The following is a 12,841-nucleotide window of genomic DNA, read 5'->3' as shown; positions in this document are numbered from 1 at the left end:
TCTCTCTCTCTCTGTGAATCTAGGCAGTAAATTCAGGCTGGGCTCAGTCCAGACCCCAGACTGCTGAGATTTTCATGCTGACACTGGAACTCCCTGCCCCTGTGACTTCACAGAGTTACCCCTTCTGACTCAGTTTACTCATTGGGAAAACGGGGATCATCACCATACCTGCCTGATGGGATCGCTGTGAGGATTAACTAAGAGAATAGGCAGTAGTGCCAGGCATGCAGGAGGCACTCAACCATATAAACGTCAGGCATCAGCACGTCCTCACCAGTCAGCAATTCTAGGGGCAGACGCGTCTCTTCCTTAGCACCCTGACCCTTTAGGGACCAGTTCTCCTATTTGCCAAGAGTGAAGGGGCTTCCTGAGACCCAAGACTCTCCAGTTTAACACTGGAACAGTCCTGGGCACACAGGAGCATGTTGGCCACCCTCTATGTCACCCTCCCCCATCTCAACCCCATTCAAGGTCTGTATACAGCAAACACATATGGATTATTGGCTCCCTGAGCCAAGAAATTACCTGGCTTCTGGGCCAATGATTTAACACTTTCTGGGCTGTGGCTGCACCAGTGGGTCTGGGCAATCTATTACCTAATGCCTTCCCAGAAATGGGCACAGTTAGGTCCGGAGGGGAGGCCGGGAAGGGAAGGGTGGAGGGGGAGGCTGGGGACACACAGAGGGTGACTCAGCCCTGAGTCTGGGGCTTCTGTCACGACAAGCTCACCTTCCCCTTGGAATGCCCTAGTACCAGTGATGTGGCCCGCCCAGTGCTGTGAGTCAGGTGGAGTGACTTGTTCAGGGCGCCTTCTAGGGCCAGGCCCAGCCACTCCTGACACCTTTCTGGCAGGAGAGGGGAACCTCCCGAGGGCTAAGGGGCAGCAACCAGGACAGCCAGCCCAGGTCCTAGTAGAGAGGCTGTGCACTGCACCTGCTGCCCGCGGATCACTGTGGCAATGCCATGAGCTGAGTCACCAGAGTGATGAGCCATGGCCATTTCAAATGAATCCCGAGCAAAGTGAGCTGCACTCTGCACACAACTTTTGAGGGTGGGAGGAACCTCCCAGTTTCGGTTATTTCCAGGCCAAAATGCTTCCAAGTGAAAATGTGATTGGGAATCTTCTAAGCTCAGCAACCCAAGGAATAAGGAAAGTATATTTTTATAATGATTTTTATCACTGCTGCCATTTCACATTATTTGTCTCTCCTCCAGTAAGCACCCACTGTATGCCAAGCTGTGTATATCAGCCAATCCTTGGAATAGCTCTGGGTGATGTTTACTATTATCCAAACCTAATATTTATATTATTAATGTACATGATAAGTCTAAGACTTGGGAGGTTCTAGAAAATGGGCCAAGTCACAGGGCTATGCCTGTCCAATCCTGGACCCTTAGTCCTTTGCACACCTCCCCAACCCTGACTCCCTCAGGCCCACCCCACCCTAAACATACACTTGACACATCTTGTGTCCTGGTATTTTTCCAGAAAAAAATATGGAGAGCTGGATAAGCGATTGGATTCCGAGGCAGTATGACAAGAAAAAAAAAAAAAAAAAACCCTGAAAGTGCACATATTACTTTAAAAAATTGTTCCTGGAATCATGGTCCTTTCTCTCTCTTCCTGTCTCAGTTTCCTTCTCATGTTGATTTAGAGATCCTCTTCAATTTAAATACCCATTTATTTCTCAGTAACATTTAGGCCCACGGGTTCTGGTCAGGGAACTTTACATGCCCTTTCGATGCATTTGCCAAATCACACTCCATCCTACACCCATTTGCAATTCTGTCAACTCAGTGTTTTCACTATATGTGAATTAATCCACATAATTGCTCTTTATTAAAAGCAAATCTGAATAACACTGTTATTACTCATTTGACAATTGTTAAGAGAGTAGATCTTAAAAGTTCTCATCACAAGGAAAATATATTTTTTTGTAACTCTGTGTGGTGATGGATGTTAATGAGCTATTGTGATCATTTTGAAATGTGTAAAAGTATTAAATCATTATGTTGTACACCTGAAACTAATATAACATTAAAGGTCAGTTATACCTCAATTTTATAAAATCTGCTTGCGTCATCTGCTTACAAAATAGGCTCTCTAAAGTCTGAATTTCTTATACTGACTCCTTGTCTTGAATTCTCATTCAGGTCACCTCCGTTCACTGGAGCTGTCCGGAACTGCCTGTTTGGTGTCTGTGCCTTTCCTTAGGTCTTTCTTCACCTGCAACCCTTCCCCACCCCTCACGCCTCAGTTCCAGTATCACCTCCCTAAGGAGACTTCCCTGAGTCCCCCTGACCTTGACTGTAGCTGTCACAGATCTTTACAATAACTCAAATGTGGCTCTCAGTGTGTGTGTCTGCTGGGATTTCCAAACAGGAAGGCAAATTAGTTATCTGGGATTCTGGTAAAAAATGAGATTCCCCAGGGCCCATCCCCCAGGCATTTTGATTCTATCAACCCAGTCTGGGGCCGAGGGATCTTTGTTTTTGTCACACATTCGCCAGGAGATTCTGATTCAGGTGCTTCTCGGGCCCTACTTTTAAGACACTGCTCATGATTGTAATTATTTATTTATATCTTTGTTCCCTGCTGACCTCTCCATCTACCCACTGCTCAAATGCCAAGAGCTCTCAGAAATAAGAACAGCGTATTTTCATTCCGAAGGTCCTGGTGTTTGACCTAAGGACTCGGGGAAACATGTGATGACTGAATCCATGCAGTTTTTTTTGTCTATAGCTGTTTATGAAGCACCTGGTATGGGCACACCATTGTTCTAGGCACTGGGGAGAAGCAACAGAAAGCAAAAGAGATAAACATCCCTGCCAGGATAGACAAAACAATGGATGAGTGTATTATGATGACCAGATTCTGAGTTTCTGAGTTTTAACAATTATGTATCAAAGGGCTAATATTTGCCGGACATAAGATATCTTCAGGGATACTATATTATTAGACATCACAATAAATAAGAGATAAATCATACAAGAGAATGATTGCTCTTGTTTCTTTCCTTCTTCCTTTTTTTTTTTTTTTAACAATGAGGGAACTGAAAATCAGGGAAGTTGGGACTGGCTGCATATTATAAGGCTGTTCAGTGCGGAGTTTGGATTCAAAGCCTAGCCTGTTCCATTTCTAGCGCTGAGTTCTGGGTTGTCTCCCTGGGTTCATCACGGCCGTGGCATTGCTACAAAGATCGTTTACCTGGTACAGGTGATCTCATTCAGCAAAGTCAGCAGACATGAGCCTGGGCCGCCCAGGAGCTGAGCAAATGAGTTACCTGGGACTGCCTTCTTTTCAGCAAACTCACCTGTGGAAGGACCTGGGCACAGGAAGGACCACTGAGCCAGCAAGTTGTGGGTATATTGGCACAACTGTGCTTCATGAAAGGAAGCATGTCGCTATTCCTCTTGCTTTCATTAAGAGGATTTAGAGCACAGGAGCCTGAAATGGCTTTGTGTTGGCACAAAAAATCAGAGATTAATAGGAAACCTTGAAAATAGTAAAGCATCTGATTTGGGCTTTTCCATCAACAAGCCCAATAACCCAGAGGAAACTATTAACATACAAATAGACAGGCTTCCCATTAAAACAGCAGCAGACGGTTCTGGAAAAGACCTCTTCACGCAGAAAGCAATTATGACGGGAAATCGAGTCCGATTCAGGCCCATTTGCAGCAAGCTTGGAAAATCAAAATGGAACCACTCATAATCGTGCAGACAACCCTGCTGTGGGGGGAGGGGGGGACCAGTCCTTTATTATTATTGCTTTTATTATTTTACGTTTAAAGAATTCAACTTTATAAGCTTCAGATCTTACAGACGTGCAGCCTCTGCTCAGAGAGTTACAGCACAGTGCAGTGCAGACACGTATATTCGCATACCAAAAAAAGAAAGGGAGAAAAGGAATCTGCCTATGTATAAATAAATAGGTTTTTTTGGTCAGATTTCCAGAGGTTAATAGAGTTTCTAGCTGAGATGCCACTCAAACCAAGAACTTCTAAATAAGCAGGCATCTACTTCGAGTGTCTGCACTCTCTGAAGGTCAGACACTTCAGCCCTGGGCCTTTCGTTATGTGAACACAGCTGGAATGCGCATGAGCAGACCCTAAGAGGGACAGTTGAGTCTAGATGATGAGAGGTGAGACCTAACACAGTTGGAAGCCCCAGCTAAGGACACAATCATTCTGGAAAACATGAATGTTTTCTTCCAAAGGGTTGTGACCGAGATGCTAAAAATGAGATCATGGACATTTCAAGACCTTCATGAAAGTACAAGAACTTGGAGACATGATGACATCACGGGGACTGACTAGCGAAGACCCCTGTCTGCAATGTCTTTTCCTAGCGCTGGGCAATTCTTCCATGACCACATACTTTACTCTCATTAAAGTTTTCAGTTTCTGTCTTCTGTGCTACACTGTAAGTCCAGTACTCTACAATCTCTAAATACCTTTTAGAAGGAAGACCAACTTCATGAACTTGACCTAAGACATCCTACAGGTGTCAGCCCTGCCAATGTGACTAGCAGAGCATGAGGTACACTTCCTCATGTCTCTGTGCCCCAGCTGAATTGGCTCTCTTCAGTTCCACAGACTGGCCGAGCTTCTCAGGCTCCGGGCCTTTGCACATGCCTTTCTCTCTGCCTGAATGCTCCGCCTTCCGCACAAACCTACTTACCTCCTAGTTATATACACTCATCACATCTGCTCCCTTGCCTTCAGTGCCTTTGTCTATAATTATAAACTTACATGGGTAATTATTTGATACATTTCAGTGACCCCTAGACTCTAAGATTCTTTAATCATGGAGCTCACATCTCCAGAACCTAACACTTGTCAGGTCTAAAGATAAATAAATGATTCCCGAGCACCCAATTCAGGCCCTCACTTTGTTATATTTGGTCTTTGTCCCCATTTCTACAGCAGAGATTCTAAAACCTTTTGAAGTTCCTAAGTGGTGAGAAAGATAAAGGTGTCTTTTGTTTTGTTAATGAGGTGACTTTTGGAATGCCCCTAGGTCACCTAATGATGGAGCTGGTTGCCAGAGGAAACAATCCTGTGATTGATTCACAAATCCTTTGATACTCTTAAGCAGTAGAACCTAATTCTTCTCTCTTGCCTGTGGACTGGAATTAGTGATATACTGTTAATTAATAGAACCTAGCAGAAGTGATAGTCAGAGTCTTATGCGATCAGGTCATAAAAGTCACATGGCTTCTGTCTTGATCCTTCTCTTAGATAACATCTCTGGACAAAGCCAGCTGCCATGCTGTGAGGACACTCAGGCAGCCCTGCCAAGAGGCCTTGGTGGGGAGGGACTTCCAACTGCTAGGTGTGTGAGCTGTCTCAGAAGCACATTCTCCAGCCCTGGTCCAGCCTGGAGATAACTGCAGCCCCAACCCACAGCTTGAATGCAACCTTGTGAGAGATTCTGGGTTGGAACCACTCAGGTAAGCTACTCTCAAGTTCCTTACCCTAAGAAACTGTATGAGATAATACGTGTGTTGTTTTAAACTGCTGTGTTTGGGCTAACGTACATAGCAATAGATAACTAACACACCACCTCACTCCTGAGGTCTGATACCAGATGACTGGGCCCCTAACAATGAATGGTTCATTGTTAGAATAAACCAGATTACAGAAAGTACCTGAAATCAGCCATAGCCCTCTTTGAATTTGTTCAACCATGGTGTGACTTTGTTAGACTCAGAGACTCAATTTGTACAGAATTCTTTCCCCTTCCTCATTTATTTGTTCCCTATAGAATAGAATGGCTAACTGCATGGGTTTGACATTAAACAAATCTGGGTTCAAGTCATTTCTTTGCTATTTATTATATAGAGAACTGGTGGAATTTATTTGATCTCTTTGAGATCAGATGTTTCACCATAAAACCGAGGGTAATGGGACTTGCTTCATTTAGATAATGCACATAAAATATTTAGCACAGTGGTTGGTGCCTATTAAGGACCCAATTAATAGTAACCATTGTTATTATCTTTAATAATAATTACCCAAATTTCCTTACTCCAGCAAATAGGAACTTTCTTTAATTCCAAAGTCCTGTTGAACTTAATTCTGGTAAACAATGTGTGGTAACAGCTGAGTGTTCTGAAAATGTGGTCCATGACCCCCTGCATCAGAATGATCTCAAGGGGTAATTCAAAATGAAGATTCCTAAAACTGGTCTCAGTCCCATTAAGTCAGTATCTTTGGGATGGGAACAGGGTAGAGAGGAAAGAAAGGGAAACTGCAGTTTTAACAAGCTCCCCCAGCTTGATTCCAGTGTTCTGGAAATCTCTAGAATCACTGTGGAGAGGAAAGGAATTCATCTCAGAACTGGAGGAGGATGGGTTCTAGTCCTGACCTCTGACCTTTGCCAGCCAAAGTGAGCTAACCTTTGTAATCCTCAGTTGCTCGTCTGCGAAAAGAAAACAGGAATCTGCCTTCTCTAGCTCATAGAGCAATTGTAAAGATCACCTGAGATAATAAAAACATTAACTGACTATCTAGTGCGTACACAGTTTACAAAGTGATTATACCCACTTTATCTCACTGAAACTCAGGACTGTCCTATGAAGTCAGTCTTCCTCCCTGTTGATGGAGACAGGAGTTTAGGTAGCCGAGGTTACGTGGCTTGTCCAGGTTCAGAGTTGGTGAACAAACTGAGGTCTAGACCACACATCCAGGACTGAACTAAAATCAAAATGCTACGTCAATATGCTATTTCTGGGCACACTTGCGTTAAGACTGCTGCCTTGGTTATGCTACCGAGACTAGAGAGAGGGACCAAGGAAGAAATTGTTTATGTTCTAATTGCCCAGGTTACAATTATACATGCAAAGAGCAATAATGATTTTAAAACAAAAACTGTGAGGTCATTGAAATACATTTCCTTAGCAGCGGCATTAGAGGAAGTGTCAGTCTTGGTGTGGCAGATATTTCTAACTCATGCACCATTAAATTCACTCATCTTAAATTATAAACCTGATTAGCTTCATTCATTTGCTTTTTCTGGGTCATTATTTTGTTTCTCTTGCCTAGGCTTAGGCATATCTAGGGATATCTGGAAAATCATTTGTATTCCCCACATGCTCTGTGAATAAAGGAAAATCAATTTTCAATTGGATAGCTTATATTTCTATTAATAAAATTAAGTGTCTGCTATTATACTACGTGAAATGGTTGGATGGTTTTCCACTGAGTTTGGAGGGCTTGTCTGGGAAGGTCTGACTTCAAGTATAGGATGTGTGGTGTATATTAAATAGATCTTTGGGTGTCAAAGATGAGTGCTCCTCCTAAAGAGAGTCACATATCCATCAGAGTGGGTGACAAAGAAGAGCACTCTGTGTCCTGGAAAGACAAGCCATATGTATTAGATTCACTGAGCAGAAAAAGGAAAGTGCTTTCAAATATAAGCCCAAACCTCAAGTCACAAAGCCGGACACCCTGAACTGTCAATGCAGATTTGGGACCTGGTTGAGTTCTCATATGGCAACTCCAGGTCGAGAGCTTGAGAATAAGGTTGGTTTAAGGAAAGTGTTTGAATTTGGGCTCCCCGAGAGCAGATCTGGATGCAAGGATTTGAGTGCAAGCAGCTTCTTTGGTTAGTGGTCTCAGATGCTCTGGTAGGTAAATGGGCAAGTTTGACAGAGGAGGCCAGAGGCCACAGTAAGGTTTGTGAGTGTGTAGGTTACTGGTGTGGGCAACTGAGGCTCAGTCTAACTGTGGACCTTGGTGAAACTGTACAGAACACACTTCGGTTTTCTCACCCAGGGACAAGGAAGCCAGGGGACATTTATCCTCCAACTCTCATTTGTCATGACTGTTCCCAGGGTGTTAAGACCCTGGTACTTCTGGCCTGCCCTGAAGTGTCCTGAGAAAGCCCTCAGGCAGGAGATCCGGGATACTTACAGCTAAAAGCCAGCAGTTTGACTGACCCCATTTGGAGTTTTCTACAACCCATAAGGCTATGTTGTGGATCTATTTGTATGTGATAATAATGATAACGATGCACTGGTGATGCAGCAATGGCCATCTACTGAGAGCCTATCATGTGGTGGTTACCACAGGAGGTAACCGCATGTCTGAGGGCTTTTAATTCATATTTCACACCCGAGGAGGGAGCGAGGCAGAGAGCTTCAGTTGGCAAAGGGAAGCCAAAACCTGAACCCAGGTCTTTGACTGTAGAACTTAGTAGAACTTACCCTCTCCATAGAGCAGGTAGCAAATGTAGATTTGTTTAATGGGTGAATTGAATATATATATGGAGTGGAGGGGGGAGGTTTACCTTTTGACATTTGAAGGTGGTATTTTTGTTGACTTGTATCTGTCTTGAATATTTGCTGAAGCCCACCCCTCACCTGCCCCTCTTGCCTCCCTGCAAGGCTGAAGTATGTTCTATAATAAGATGTGAGTACCGTTTAGTCCTAGACAAATGTGTGTGTGTGCCTCCTGTGTGTCTATAAAACCACAGGAAATCAACACAGGGAATCCAGGACGGGTCAAAGGGGCTCAGATGCTCTGTTACTGACTCATGACAGGAGCAAACGGTTTCCCTCACTCTCTACCACACCTTCCTGCCTTCAAGGAAAGAGAACGTGCTCAATGTAGCTTCATGCAATATCTAGTTATTTTCTGGGCCAGTTCACAACAAATATTATCAAAGTTTAAGAAAATATGGGCTTCCAATAAGGTTTGAACTCTGCAGATGGTAGCGAGATAGAAAGTATGAGATAATCTATTTCCTGCCACAGGACGCTCCTGCAACTCACTTTGGGTTTATAGTTGACAGCAAGGAGAGTAAAATGCATAAATAAATAAGCAGGGTTTCAAATGCTCTGGAAGTGTGTTTTCCTAATACGATTAAACTGAATCTCTCAGGTAACCTGGTCAGAGGAAGGACTCTTCAGAGGTAGTCTGTTTTTAACCTCTAAGAGCTTCAGCCACCAGCATACAGAGTTCATCTACTTGACGCAAAAAAAAAAAAAAGAAAAGAAAAGAAAAAAAAATACAATCTGGAATATTTAAGATTTGCCATGTATAACTGTATATAGCTTCCACTCCCACCCAAGTTCCAAGAGGGAAACTGAGGCCATTTTTTTTCAAATAGATCAATGTCTGAAATATTGGCTTCTATTCCTGAAGAAGGCACTTTTGAGCTTGTTTGTCCAACTCTGTAGTTCAAATTAATTTCACCCTTCAGGGATTTGTAGGCATGTTGACAGATTCAATGACAAAAGTGGAGTTTATTGGAAATGGTGTTAGTCGGGGAAGCGAAGGGCTCAGAGAAGAATTTGTTAATGGGCTATAGAGACTTTCTTCCTAGGTCACTGGTTCAAATTTAGAACCTGCTTGGCAGTGATTGAAAATCATTGCCACTTGACAGGAGTCTGACAGGCAGCCAGTAATGTGTTGGTACCCTGTTCCTGCAACTCCTTGTAGGAGAAACAACCACATGCCAGGAGGGACACCATGAGTTAAATGAAAACACAGGAGCTAAGTTACCAGATTTCTTTCTCAGCGGCTTCTTACTTAACAGGTTGAACATTTTTATCAATTTAATAGATAATAGCCCGCCAAAAGATTCTAATACCTACCTCTCTTTATTTTGTTGTTGTTGTCTTGGCATGCAAACATTAGTTATTAGTTATTTATTTGTACCTGAATTATGATTTTTTGAGGTGTAATTGACATATAACATTATATTTGTCTCAGATGTACAATAGAATGACTCAATATCTGTATATATTCCAAAATGATCACCACAGTAAGTCTAGTGAACCTCCATCACCACACATAGTTACACATTTTTTTTCTTGTGATGAGAACTTTTAACATCTATTCTCTTAGCAACTTTCAAATATACAACATGGCATTGTTAGCTATAGTCACCATGCCGTACATGACATCCCCATGGCTTGCTTATGTTGTAACTGGAAGTTTGTACCTTTGACCCCCTTTACCTATTCCCCCTCCACCCCACCCCTCCTCTGGCAACCACCAATCTGTTCTCTGTATCTATCAGCTCCTTGGTTTGTGTTTTTAGTATTTCACTTCTAAGTGGGATCCTCTAGTTTTTATCTTTCTCTGTCTGATTTATTTCACTTAGCATAATGCCCTCAAGGTCCATCCATGATTTTGCAGATGGCAAAATTTCATTCATTTTCATGGCTGAATAATACCCCACTGTATGTGTATACCACATTTTCTTTATCCATTCTTCTACCCATGGACACATAGACTGTTTGCATACCAATACTTACTTCTCAGCAGTGGCAAAGTCTGATTAAAACCAAGGGCAAAAAATGAGACACAAGGAGAAATGAAGGATTCAAAAGTAACTACAAAACCTCACATCGATCAGCTGCTTATGGCTGTGCTAGATGAGTCACATGTTTATATGAAAAAAGACCAAACAATCTTAAAAGGCCAGACCTGGCATTAGAAAAACACACAGGAACAAACCCTAAATAGGATGGCTGCAGGAAGAAATTTGGCAGAGTTCCATCTGAAGGGCTCTTAAGAGACACACAAGGCCAGGAGCCGCCATGTAGGCCCCATTATGGGAAGGTTGGCGTCATATTAATTTCGGCATGGCTGTTCCCAGCTGGAACCCAGTCACCGGATCGCATCTCTGCAGGAGTCCGTCCTTAATGCAGGCTGGGCCGAGATAACAAGAGCTTGATTCTAAGAGGGGGAATTTCCTTATTTCAGTGGGCTTAAGCCAAAGCCTTTAAAATTATTTTAATGTCATTTTTCTTTTTAATGGGACATGTAAGTACTAGGAAAATTATAGGCATTAAAAGGGTTTCTTTGGACTTTTTTTTTTTTCCTTTTGTAATTGCCCTTTAGAGGGTAGAACTTTTAACTCATTTTGAATGTTTCACTCGGATGTGAGAAAGCCTCATATCCTGAGGTAAGTTCCTCATATTTTCTTCTAAAAAAAAAAAATTTCAAGATACTCACTAGTTTGAGCTCAACAACTGCTCTTCCTGCTTAGACGATAAACCACTGGATTTACAGAGAGGTGACAAGATTTATTCACAGCTATTGGCCAAAGGAAACAGTGTGTTACTACCACATAAGAGACAACATATTAAGCCATATTACCAATGAATCTGCAAATCACAGTACAGCCTGCCCACCTAAGTGAGCATTGCACTCTTCAACGCACACCTACGTGAGACTGATGATTTTAAGTGTGGGTCACTGCCTTCAGTTTTGCTCCAACCTTATCTTGGATAACCCCTGAGATCTGAGTGACTTACAACCACAAGCATTGTTTTGCTTGCTGCCAGGTTTGCACATTGGCGGTGGCTAATCTGGGCCTTGGCCAGAGGCTCCACATGCCTCTTATGTTAAGACCCAGGCCTGGGGAATGTTCTTCCTACCACGGAGGGTGGGAGCTCAAGAAAGGTGAGCAGAAACACACAGAGCCTCTTACAGCGTCAGCTTGATTGGCATACGATCATGTCTCATCACGTTCCATTGACCGAACGTGACCAAGTAGGATAATGGGTCAGCGGGAGAAGGAATATTTGTTGATCTTTAATCTACCGCTGTCACATAACTTGAAACCCTCTACCGTACAGATGATATTTTTATCAACTTAGCATATGTTTATGGAGTACCTACTCATTACAGGAACTCGCTACTGTGTTGAACTGAGCACAGTACATTCATGTATCATGCTATCCTCACCACAAACCTCTGAGGGAAGTGCTTATTCCCATTGTACAGATGAGTCAATAGCCAGCTGCAGCCAAGTTCTACACCTTGGTCATAACTGTGGAAAGTGGTAGAGCCAGGATTGGAGCCCGTGTGATCTAGCTCCGAGCCTGTGCTTTAATGCAGGTACTGGCTGAGGACTGATGCCTGGGGCTGGGAAAAGAGGTTAACAGTCCCCAAATGCAGATCAGACAGTCTGTTGGGATCCCCAGACCAATGCACACGTCACTATCACCTAGAGAGAGAAGATTCTGTTTTAGAAATGTTTCAGGGACATTTGGCAACTTCTTGGAAAAAAAAGAGGTGATTGATTGAGTCTGGTAATCCCAGTTGAAGCCTGAAGTGAGATGCGACTATAAATTAATGAGGTTGACTTTATGTGCCTTATTATCTGGCATTATGATGAGGAAATTCCGAGGAATTTTGAAGAAAATTACAGAGAGAAAATTCGTCATATCCTCTGCCTGTAATCAATCAAGGCTGGGAATACCTTTACTGTTGTGGTGCATGCCAAACATTAGCGTCTGTCTCTAGATTCGTGTGTCTGTCCCTTTGGTCTACTGGTCTGCTGTAGTCTCTACAACTTTATCGCAATGTTTCGATGCTCTAAGTCTGTTCTGTCCAATAGGGTAGTCACTATCACATGTGGCTGTTTACATTTTAATTAAATTAAAGTAAAAATTCAGTTCCTTGGTCACACTAGCCACATTTCCGGTGCTCAATAGCCATAGGTGGCTAGTGGCTGCCATATTGAATAGCCCGGGTATGGAATAGCTCCATGATTATAGAAAGTTCTATGGGACAGCACTGCAAACACCTAAATAAGTCTTAGTATCATTATAATAGGGCGAATAAGTCTCATTTTATTCTTTTTCGTCTTTCAAGTTGCTTTGGCTCTTTACTTTTCCAAATAAATTTTAGGCTAAGTAATCAGGGAAATGTAAATTGAAACAACAATGATATACTACTCTATGGCAACTAAAATGGATGTGCTATATGTATCAGAATGGGGACGTCTGAACATAATGAAAGTGCGTGAAAAAAGCAAGCTGCAAAAGGACTCTGTGTGTGTGTGTGTGTGTGTGTGTGTGTGTGTGTGTGTATGA

The 12,841-nt window shown here is 42.8% G+C and overlaps 1 long non-coding RNA gene across 1 annotated transcript in view; it reads left to right on the top strand.

Moving 5' to 3' along the window:
• LOC109378482 (uncharacterized) overlaps nucleotides 1-5,433 on the top strand; it is a 309,621-nt gene extending 304,188 nt beyond the window's left edge. The window contains exon 4 of the long non-coding RNA XR_002122996.1: nucleotides 5,244-5,433. This is a non-coding gene — a long non-coding RNA (uncharacterized LOC109378482). The remainder of the gene's footprint in view (nucleotides 1-5,243) is intronic.
• Nucleotides 5,434-12,841: the final 7,408 nt, after the last annotated feature.

This window comes from Hipposideros armiger, unplaced genomic scaffold (genome assembly GCF_001890085.2).
Source record: "Hipposideros armiger isolate ML-2016 unplaced genomic scaffold, ASM189008v1 scaffold_19, whole genome shotgun sequence".
NCBI lineage: Eukaryota > Metazoa > Chordata > Mammalia > Chiroptera > Hipposideridae > Hipposideros > Hipposideros armiger.
Note: the sequence above shows the minus strand (reverse complement) of the source record. Positions and strands in the feature narration are given on the sequence as shown.